This window comes from Pseudocercospora fijiensis (genome assembly GCF_000340215.1).
Source record: "Pseudocercospora fijiensis CIRAD86 unplaced genomic scaffold MYCFIscaffold_6, whole genome shotgun sequence".
In the NCBI taxonomy this organism is placed as follows: Eukaryota; Fungi; Ascomycota; class Dothideomycetes; order Mycosphaerellales; family Mycosphaerellaceae; genus Pseudocercospora; species Pseudocercospora fijiensis.
The window spans coordinates 3,815,270-3,827,555 of NW_006921537.1; positions in this window are offsets into that span (position 1 = coordinate 3,815,270).

Below are 12,286 nucleotides of genomic sequence, written 5' to 3' on the forward strand. Positions count from 1 at the left end.
ACGAGTAGTATTCGATAAGGATCTAGGAGGAGAGGGAGGAAGGTAGGAGAGTTGGCCTAACGCTAAGCGCCAAGCCCTGCCTAAGGCACTAAGACCCTAGCTTCACTCGGCCTAATCACATGCTAATTACGTATAGCCTCTTTGGCTCTAACACACGCTTCCCTTCTAAAGGCCGCGCCCTCGTAGCCTGTCTATGTTCTACGACCTCTACTGCCGCTAACTTAGCAAGTCTAATAAGCTGCTTAGCCCGCACTAAATTGAACACTCAACTACCTAATTATGTAACTATATCAAACCTCACCTCTAAACAATACAATGTATAACTCTAACTGCGCTATCTCTATATATAATAAACTATAAAGTAATATATATCTACAAGAATTGAGGGCCTTCGACTAATTACAATACGAGCGCGTCTTCCCTACTGCAATAGGTAGACGTACGAGGTATTGTAGCCCTGCCTCCGCTCTAAGTGATATCGTACCGAGTTCTCTGCGTCTACTCTAAAAGACCTAGAAATGTCCGCTCCGAGGGTTTGTCCGTTCCGAGGGTTGTTCTTATTGTTCGTAGTTTCGCTAGCCCTAATTGGCTAGGTTTAGTAGCCTTTAAGTGTCAATCTTATCTTATCTTTTTAAAAAAATACAGCTCGTCTAGTTTCTATAGGTAAAGGCTATTGTAAGTGTAGTAGTGGAGGTTCGCCTCGCTTAAAGGGTTAGATAGATCGAGGAGTAACCTATTGTCCGTAAGATCGACCCCGGCTAGCTTAGCTCTATAGTTTTGTCCTTAGTTAGTCTATTAGTCGCTCAATCTTTTAACTTAGTTAAAGTTTTGACTTAGCCTTAAGGTTTTAATCAAACCTTTAATAGGCTTAAAGCTTTAATTAAAGTTTTAATTAAAGGTGCCTTAGGCTCGTAGTATAGGTAAGGTTGTGTCTATAGGCGTAGCGATAACAGTAAGTAATGTTAACAATAGTAGCGCTAGTCGTCTTAGCGCTAACTTTACCTTCTTCAACTAACAATAACTCGGCAATACCGTTACTAATATAGCGGTGTCCTTCCTTTCTTAAACAGTAGTATACTCCGCAACACTATTACTAATATAGCCGCGCCGGCCGCGCCGTCGTTATTATTACTATCGCTATTTACGCGCGCGCCGTCCTCGCAGATCGCCTAGGCCTTAAAGCCTCGATAGAATAAAGGAACAAGAGGGGGACCTATAGGGCGCGTTAGTAGAGAGGTAGTTTCCTAGAAGAGCAGCGAATAGTTAACGCGTTATAGCGCGCTTGTTAACACTCAGTGCGCGTTCACCCTAGTGGTATAGTCTTATTGTCCTTTGTTGCTAACAATTGCTTGCCTCTAATTAGTTAGCTAATAGTACCCCGGGGGTGGCATTGTTCCTAGGCTTAGTAGTAACATTATAGGCATTATAAGCTCTTGGCCTTCTTTGTGTTCTTTACGCTAGTCCAATACTCATTTAACAACTCAGTTATATCTTCAAACGAGTCTTTAGCCTCCTATAAGTCCTATTTAGGTAAATAGCCTTGCTATCTCAATAGGTACTCCTTCTTGCCCTACCTAGTCCGATGCTTTAGGATACGTTCTATAGACTATAGCTCTTCGCTATTAGCTAGTATGTCCTCGGATTTAGTAGGTGCTTTATCGCCTTCGCGCTAGTAGTATAGTTTAAGAAGGGAGATATAGAAGGTGTTATAGATAGTGTAATAAGGTAGAAGCTATAACTAGTAGGCCTAGCTATTGCCCTTCGGTTCTCGGATGCGAAATAGGCTAATGTATCTTAGTGCGAGCTTGGGCCTTGTTTTACTATTAGGCGATAGGTGTTTACGGATGCGGAGGTTCTTAGTGCTAAGCATAACTATATCGCCTTGTTTAAAGGTTATTAGTATATAACGCTTATCGTAGTAGGCCTTTTAGTATTCTTAAGCCTTTGTCAACTTCTTAGCTATCTTAGCATGGATTTCTCGTATCTTCTAGATACGTTCTATTGCCGCTAGTGTCTCTAGTACTTAACGCGCTTCCCTTTCCTTGCGCTCGGCCTCGAGCGAGGTAAATGGATCTTATAGCAACGCGGCGTTTTGACCTATTATAGCTATGTATAGTAAAACCTTGGTTGATAAGTGTACACTATTATTATACACGAATTCTATAGGCTATAGGAGATTGACCCAATCCTTAGGATTCTCGTTAATGTAACTACGTAGGTACTACTATAGGGTAGCATTCTGTCTCTCTATTTGACCGTTAGTCTATAGATAGAAGGCTGTTAATAGCCGATGCTTCAGTCTTAGCTATAGGCATATTTCGCTCTAATAGTGCGATGTAAATATCGAGCCCCTATCGGAGACTATCCCCTTAGGTGTTCCCTAATAGGTATAGAAGATGTTAGTCTATAGCGCCTCTGCTATATCAATAGCAGTCCAATCCTTGCGAGTAGGAATGTAGCGAGCACCCTTAGTAAATCGGTCTACAATAACTAGTATAGCGTTAAAGACGTCTTTACTTCCTCTTCGCTTAGTAGGGGGAAGACCTATAATAAAGTCTATTGTAAGCTCTGCAAAAGGCTTCTTTAGAATAGGGAGTAAAGACAACTCGCTAAATAGCAAGTGCTTAGGTGCTTTAACTCGTTGATATACGGCATACGTGTTTACGTAATCCTTTATGTCCCGCTTACTATTTAGCTAGTAGTATATGCGCGATAGTAGCTCGTACGACCTCTCTATACTATAGTAACCGGCAAGCTTACTATTATAGTGTCGCTTGAGAAGTTCTTATCTAATCGATTATTCAGCGGGGATATAGTATCTGCCCTTGAACCTTAAGTAACCTTTATCGTCGATCGACTAATTACTCTTACTAGATCGAGTCTTTCGCCTACTTACAAGCTTGTCTATACGTTTAGTAGCAAAGGCGTCCCTCTGCTAAGCCCGTAATAGCTTATCTATAAACGATTAACTATCCCTATTTGTAAGGTTATTTAATAGCACCCTCGCTATTAAACGAGGTACGCATTGTATATATCTAATAGTACTAGTAGCCGGATCAACTATATTAGTGCTATCGCTGTTACTATATATTGCGATGTCGACTAGGGAGTTATTATAACTTCTCCTGTCTATGTCCTTAGCTCTTACCTTAATACGCACTGTTAATATAGCAAGAGTATTAATATGCTTTAAGCTGTCGCGGAGTCCGGTAAGCCGCTTATCCTACGCTTGCTTATTAACAATACGGGCTATAGCGATCTTGTGCTACAGGGTTGGAAACAAAGAATTAATATGCTAGGTCTCGCTGTTGTAATTAGGCCGCCTCGATAGGCTATTAGTAGGGTTGCTTACGCCTAACCGATATAATATATCAAAATCGAACCCGGCGAGGTAGACGGCCTATCTAGCCTATCGACCTATAACCCTAGTAACCTTAAGGATGCTACGGAGGTTGTTATAGTCTATATAGACCTGAATTGTGTGCTAAGCACTATCGAGATAGTAGCGCTAATACTTGAAGGCTTCTACGATTGCTAAGAGCTCTTGCTCGTAGGTCTTATATCGACGTTCTATATCGATTATCTTTCGTAAAAAGAAGGCAATCGGGTGCTAGTGATAGTTATTATCTAATTGCTACGATATAATAGCCGATATAGCGAACTGTAAAGCGTTAGTCTTAATTCGGATCTGCTTGCTTAGCACGAAATAGTGCAATAAGGGGACATTAGTAAAGCGTTACTTTAGGCCGTTAAAAGCGGCTTGTGCTCTGTTAGTCTATTTAAACTCTCTAGTCGGGTTGGCCTTGGTTTTAGTAAGCTCAGTTAGGGGCATTACGTATCGTGAATAGCCCTTAATAAAGCGACGATAGAAGTTAGCAAAACCTAGGAATAATTGAAGCTCCTTAATACTAGTAGGCGTTAGCTACTTAGTAATAGTCTTAATCCGGTTAGGATTAGCCTTAACACCCTTAGTTAATACGAGGAAGCTAAGGAAGGACACCTCCTTAGTAGCAAAGGTGCATTTAGAAGGCTTGTAATATAGTCTATAGGCTCGTAGGCGATCGAGCACCTTGCGGACTGCAGCCTAGTGCTCCGCAATGTTAGGTAAGTGTATATAAACTAGGATGTTATCTAGGTAAACTATATAGAGATAGTCTAATAGGCCTAAAAGGGCCCGATTAATATAGGACTAGAACGTTATAGGGGCATTGGCTAAGCCGAATAGCATAACTAAGTACTCGAAATGCCTATAACGAGTGCGAAAGGCTGTCTTCTATTCATCGCCCTTACGGATACGGATACGGTAATAGGCGTCCTTAATGTCCAATATAGTGTAGTAGTAAGTACTAGAAAGGCGATCGAGGGTCTCATTAATAAGAGGAAGTAGGCAGCGGTCTTTAATAGTAACAGCGTTAAGCCTACGATAATTAATATATAGACGTAGGCTACTATCCTTCTTTAGTACGAATAGGATAGGGGCGCTAGTAGGGCTGTTACTGTACCGAATGCGACCGTTAGCTAGGTTTTCCTCTAGGTACTTACGCAATACAGCAAGCTCTCGTTCACTAAGGTTGTAGAGGGGGCTAAAAGGGACCTCCTTGCCCTCTATAATATCAATCTTATAATCCGTCTCTTTGAATATAGGCAATGTCGATGCTAGGTAGTGTTCAAACACATTAATGTAGGTCTCTCGGATAGGCTCTAGTATACGAGCAAGCTGATTAGGATCATTAGGGGGTATAGGTTCATCGTTATTACTACCGAGCAGGTCGGCCGTCGGATCGGCTAGGGTTAGGTTGCTAATGAATAGGACCCTAATATTATTAGGGCACTCGCTAATATCAATGTATTTAATGTCCTCTTTCCTAGCGATTCTAAATCGCTATTGTTAACTGCCTAAGTCTATAACTATAGCATAGTACTTAAGAACAGGGTTGCTAATAACAATCTTAGATAGGAGGCTATCTATGTCCACCGCGTAGGCAGTAAAGTTTAGCAGGCGCTTATTACCGAGGTCGTCCTTTAGGGCTATATAGACATAGTAGGCCCTATAGGTCAAGTGCCGAGCGTTATTAAACTAAGCAAGGGTTAGTAGGTTAGTCCTAGGCAGTTGTCGAAGGTCTAATTGCTTAGCTAGGCGATAGCTAATAAGGGCACTAACTGAATTTCCTAGATCTAGTGTAACCTTAGTCTTATAGTTAGTGTCGGGCCCGGATATAAGACAGGTACGAGTAATAGCTAGCACAATGTCGATAGTCTTACGCCGTACGAGGCTAACAGTTAGTGCGGCGCTTACTCTTTTTTCGAAGGTTAGCCTACAGGGGTAGCGTTAGCTGCTAAGAGGTGCTTTCGGTGCTTAGCGGCAGCACGGTCGATTCGGGCCTAGTCCTTAGGTTTGTCGCATTAGCCTAGTAGATAGCTAGTGCTATTACAATTGAAGCACTTTAACCCGGTTAGTAGACTACCGTAGCTATTGTTGCTACTATTGTTAGTCGAGCGGTTAGTATTATAGGGATACGAGCCCCTTCTACGGCCCCTATTACGGCCTCCTCTATATAGCCGTCGGCTACGGCTTCTCCTACGGTCGTTGCTACTATTCCTATTGTTAGCACTATTGTTCTAGTAGGAACCTTAGTTTCCTCCGCGGCTACGATAGGTAGCTAGGCGTATCTTGGATTCCAACCGTTATTAGAGCTATACTATACGCTCTATAGTCTCGACTTCAACTATAAATTGAATGCGTATAAGATTAGTCTGTTCAAATACACGGCGGCGGTCCAATTCAAGGACCAATTCCTATCGCAATTTAGGGCGTATTTCGGAAATCTAGATAGAGTCGGTCTTGGCTAGCAAATCGTCCTCGAGGGTCTTTAAATAGGCCTTAAATAAGCGAGCCGATTGATTAGTCTTTTGTTTAGCTCGAAGGTATTGGTCCTAAGCGTATTATTGCCTTAGTATAGGGTTTCTAAGGGTATCTAGCATAATAGTCTTATAGTCTTGCTACTAAATAGCGGTCTAGTCGTAAAGGGAATCAAAATGGTTATCCTATGTACGCTTTAGGTCGCCATTAATGTACTATATAGCGTATACGACCAAGGAATAGTCGTCTAGTAGCGCTCTTAGTGCGTTGCGCTAGTTAAGCTCACAGTTACGGATGTAGTCGTTATACTGCTTTCGGCTAGAGCTATTAAATACGGTGCAGTCCTTAAGTTTAGCATCCTTCTTTTAGACTAGAACTGATAGCGAGGAAGGCCCTACTATCGGCTTAGTATTAGTTGTTAGGGCCTCCTAAAGGCGGCGAATCTCGAGGAGATTATCCTTTAGCTATTGTTCTTAACGTAGGGCAGTAAGCCTGTTTTGGGTAGCTTCTTAAAGTCTCGCTACTAGCTAGGGCCTAAAGGCTAGTTAGCTATATCGACGGTTAATAATATTGTTAAGAATATCGTCGACAGGCAATTCTAGGTCGTTACCTAGAATTATAGGTTCTTCTTTAATAGGCTCTCCGGTAGGCCCTTTAGTAGGAGGCACTTTAGTAGGCACTTTAGCGGGAACTGTGCCACTAGCGTTGTTATTGCTGGCGCTGCTAGCGGTAGCACGGTTGTTATTGCTTCGTAATAAGCCCGCTATTGTAAGGGGTGACACTAATAATGTATTGTAGGCCCCTAAGATACGGATGTAGCGGAATTAGTGGATATCGGCTTAGTGCGATTAACTCGGTGTAATAGGCCGTATAGAAGGCCTTGCTTGATAATTAGTACGGTTGTTTCGATAGAATAGTACGTGTAGGTCCCGTTCTTCGGGCGCAATATAGTCAGATTAGTTATTATAGCTATACCGCTAAAAGCTTGAAATAAGGACTATCTAGCTGCTGCCCTTAAAGGGTGGATCGAATACTGTATAAGAAGGGTATATCAGCAGGTAGATAGGGTAGTAGTAGGTACGAGTAGTATTCGATAAGGATCTAGGAGAAGAGGGAGGAAGGTAGGAGAGTTAGCCTAACGCTAAGCGCTAAGCCCTGCCTAAGGCACTAAGACCCTAGCTTTACTCGGCCTAATTATATGCCAATCACGTATAGCCTCTTTGGCTCTAACAATAGGTCCTTAGTACTACCCTTATTAAGGAGGAAATGGAAATAGGTTATTAGACGACTATAGTTGCTCTGTCTAGCTCTAAGGAATATAGGGATCGTATAGTCTACGCATCGACGAAGGTAACCGACATCCTATATACGGACAGTATAGCGGACGCGTAGAAACAAAGAGATCTCCTTTATTAGTCTATATATAGATATAAAGGCCCTATCTAGCCTAGCTAGTACAGCGCCATTATCGGTAGAGGTAGGTCGATTAGGCATTCCCTCCTATACTTCTAGTAATAGGAGCAGCTTATACATCTCCTTTAGGATATCTATATACTTAGTAGCGGACATCTTCTCGACAATAGCCTACTTAACGACCTTAGGCTAGGTCTAGTTACCTTCGCTAACAAGATCCTTAGAGATATAGCTACGGTTAACTATAATCAAGCGGAATACGGCGACGGTACGGGCCTTAAAGCAACGCTTTAGTAGTCTCTATATACGGAAGAATTTTAGTAACTTTAGATTAATCTCTTTTATACCCTAGAAATCGATATCCGATAACAGAGAGAAGTCTATACGATCGCCGGCCTTGTTCTTGTTCTAATAGGTACGGAATAGTATAAAGTATAGGTTTATAAAGATATAGAACCAAGCGGGCACTAGAAGGACATGCTGCTTCCTATCGTATATAGCCTTGTTCTCGACACTACTAAAGATTATAGCTAACATACGCTCGATAGTTAGCTAATTACTAACGTTAATAATTAATCTATTATCGAAAATCGGATCCTCTAGCTTTAGACCTAGATTGCCCTAGTAGATGTCGTCGTATACTAAGGCGGTGCCCTTATTCGAGATCTTATTATTCTACGATAGAGGCATAGCTAGTAGCTAAGTCTTGCTACGGAAGCTATAGTCAATCTCCGGATATACTAGTTCTTTGACTAGGTTGCCGGTATCCTTCGCTACCTTAAAGATCGTCTTAATCGCGTTACTAAATACATATATACAAGCTTCGTAGAGCTAGTACATTTCGACTACTATAATAGCATTATTATTGTCGATGTTTTAGATAATGTTCTTAGTTAGGACTAGCTTCGAGCGGTCTAGTATATCCTGCGTTAAACTACCCTCTAGTATATCCTCGTAGAGGGCAACACACGAGTTAGTAATATTAACCTGTTTATTATTATCGGTAATGCCTTAGTCCTTCCGCTTTGCCTAGCGATTAAAGTTGTCGTAGCAGATCTACTAGATATATAACTTAGCCTATTCTAAGATCTTTAGCTGCTAAGTATTAGCATTCTTCTTAATTAAGGCTTGTATAGTCTTATACGTAGGAAGCAGATCTATACTATAGAGGGTGTCGATAAGAGGTACTAGAAGATTGCTAATATATACTAATAGAAGGCTAAGCGACTTTAGCATCTAGGAGGCCCGCTTTAGTACTATTAAATATACTACTACATACGTAATCGTATAGATACGCTTCTATATTATATTCCGCTTGTCCTCGAACGACATTGCTCGCTATATAGTATCCTTACAGGTATTTAGTAGTATAAAATCCTCGAGAAGGCGGTACTAATTTAGGGCGATATTATAGATTATATCGTATATCTCGGATAGGCGACGTAGTGCGGCAAGACTGTCTTCTAGCTTGTACGTATTAAAGAACTTCTTGCTAATTAAGTTCTTAACCTTAGCTCGCAGCTAGACAGTACTAATAAGATGCTTATTAGGCAGTATGTCTTATATAGCCTATATCCGCTTACGATAGGTCTTAGTGCCCTTATTACTAAACTATATAAACAATATCTTTTCTATCGGTAATTTAAGCTAAGCAAGGTGCTTTATAGCGAGGGCGTACTTCTACTTTAGTATACGGCGCGGACTACGATTGCTAGTAGGCTCGAGTTCGCCCTCTTCCTTATCGTTTATCTTATTAAGGCCGCGCTTACTAGGATACTAAATAGGCTAATCGTTATTATCGGAGGCATTACTAGCACGGCGCTTACGCTCTAGTTCGCCCTCGCTCTACGGCTCTTTATCTATATTAGCATCCTTATCCTTAGTTAGACTATTATTAACTAGCTAATTATATATAATATTGCGATTAGCGGTTCGTAGGCGGCGAGGAGTAGCGCGCTCTTTAGTAGGCTAAAGGCGAGTAGGCTAGCGGCGAGTAGCTAAGCGGTCCTTATCGCCTAGTATATTCTTAGAGTTGTAGTAGTTGCTATAGTACTAGCGCTAGCGGCGGCGATCTTTATCGAGTGCTAGACTAGCGAATATACTAGCGAATATAGGACCTAGCAGATCGGATAAAGGGCCTAGCATATCGGAAGTCTCTCCTAGTAGCGGTAGGTCTTCCGGAGTAGGCATTTCCTCGTCTTTATCGTCTAGTCGAGGTAGTAGGCCGATATCTTCTTCGCTATAATAGTCTAGTTTAGATATTAGTAGCGCTTCTATTAGATAAGAAGAGCTATACTAATTATCTCCGCTACGACGATTAAGCTCGGAAGTATTAGCTTAATTAGTTAAGTCGGAGCCGCTTATATTAGTTAGTATCGCAGGTATTAATTAGTATTCGAAATGTCGACTCGAGTAGCTAGCTAAAGTCGCGTCTGCTATTTAGCTATGTCTTAACAATACGGTATCGTACGAGCACGGTGTTTATAGCAATGTTAGTCGGAAATACTAGGTCTACGAGCTCGCGGAGATTTCGAGTATATTAGGGGTAATAAATCTAGTGCCTTCTAAGCTACTAGTAAATAGCGTCGCCGGAGTAATAAGAACTTAGCACTACTATACCGCAGGTACTTAAGTGTCTTATTAAAGTAATTAAGAAGTACTCTACGAAGGGCCTCGAGTTAGTTCGGTTAAGATTAAAGGAGGTCGTTACGGCCTCTATCTCTCGCCTCGACGAGAACTTAATAGTAAGAAGTCGTACGTAGTTACTTATAGTAAATAAGTTAGTTAGAAGGCCCTAATTAAGGACCTCTAAGTGTTAGATACGCGAGATTTAGGAGTTGTTATTTCGGTGTATATTAGGTACGCTAGCAGCGGATAGCTATAAATAAAGTCGCCTTACGGGATTTAGTATAACTTAATATATATACGTCGTATATACGAGATTTTTAGATATTCTAATTCGCAATTAGTAGCGCTACAATCTTAGCGTGTTAGATATACCGATAGTTAGTGTCGCTGCGAGATAGTAGTTTAATAGCGGAGTCTACGATAAAAATTAGCGGTTTAGCTTTAGGCCTTTAGGCAAAGGATTAGGTAGAGTAGTGTATGATTAGTTGTTCGGAAAGACGGAAGCTAGCCCTAATTTAAATATATCACGTGCAATCTAACCAATTCACTACCGCGCAACGTAATCCTTAATGCACAAAGGCCTAAACGGAGGTAGGGCGAGATGTACGTTAGCAGAGGTCTCGTTATTCGGATAATTGTGCTTATACCTCTCTAAGCAACAGCATAGGCAGATTTTCTTCTTATAACCGAATCGTTCCGCAATAGTACTAGTTACGAATAGACCTAGGATTTCACTAACAAGAGCACTATTTAAGAGGCTAGATTGCTAGGCAGCCGAAATTCCGTAAGAACCATCCGCTTAACGGTCGCCAAAATATCTTTGGAATGCCGGTAGAGCGTACAAAGAGTTGATAATGTTGTGAATCGTGCTAGGGATGCAACTAATTATCGGATTAACAACTATGTAACTATACGAAGAAGGATTAGGAGCTAGCTATAGAAACTGCAGCCAATATACCTATTGTATGTCCTTCCTCTTAGTACAGGTCAGCTAATAGTGTCAGCTAACTAGTATATTACCTAACTAAACTACAACACTCCCCCTTAGGCAGAGATGATATACTATTCAGATTAGACACTCTAAATCTAGGCTTAGAGCTTCACTTTATCTTCTAACTGCCTTTAGATGTCAGACTATATCTGCTTTATATGCAGCTTTATATGCTATACTACTTGTATATGCTTATGTTATATTGTTTGCTAATTAGTTTGCTTTAGAGTAATGTCCTTAGTCGTAATTGCAGGGTTAGTAGGCGCCTATAAAATACACTTAAACTTAACTAGACAACTTGAACTTTTTGCAATCTACTCTTTAGCAATCCCCTAAGTACTAGCAGCCTCTACCAGAATTCAAATTCTTACTAAGACCTTTTAAGTCTAACAGCTAGCCGAGACTTTATTATAGCGATAATTCTTTACCCTAGCCTAGGGAGTATAGCGAGTAGTATAGGTAGTAGTAGCAGCGGCGGCGGTAGTAATAATCCAAACAAGAATCGGCACCCTTCGCGTTATAATAAGCTCTAGCTTATAGAGACTAGTAAGTGTTGCTATTAGAGTTTCCCCTTTCCTAACAATTTGCTAACTAGGCGCAGTCCTTAAGGAAGTTTAGTTAACTGTCGCGATTCTCTAGAGAATTATCTAGTGCTTAACTAATATTAGTCCGGAGCAGACTCCGCCTTAGCTACGCAACGTTAATATTAGGCATTTTATTACGAGCTAGGATAATGCTCGGCTGTTTCTAAGTGTGCCTCCGCGTCTGCGTAAGGCGGCTAAGACATTCAATTTAGGCTTAAAATCGAATGTTAACTACTTGCCTACCGCGCTTGTGTATACGGCTGCTGCTAGACGCGTGCATATTAGTAACAGCTAGTGCGGTCCTTATAAGCAGTTAAAGGGTCCGTACTTAGAGTGTGTAACTCTAAGTTATCGAATTAACGGTTAGGATATCGCTTTCCTAAAGGGCGCTTATACTAACTATACTAGCCTAAATTATTATAGTTAATGCGAGTTCTCTAGTAAGTTGAATCTAGTCTTATGCATTTTTTTAAAGCAAAAACACTAATTCTTTTGTTAGGTTACGTCTCTCGGCTACGCTCTAATACGAATCGTTAGACGCCTATAGCGCCTCTACCGCCTCGCAATCCGGGGAGTAGAGCAGGCACTAATCAGCGTCGTCTATACGTGCTAGTCCCGTCTAGCATCGATTAGAGTACTCCTTAGGGCGCCTAGGTAGTAGCAAATTTGCTACTATAGTAGGCAAATGCTTATACCTAGGCTACTGCTTAGGGACGTAGTCGTAGTCTAGGTTCTAGGTTGTCTACTAGTCCTAGCTCGACTCGTGATTCTAGTAGTCCTTAGAGGGGTTTCTCTAATTACGAAGATAGT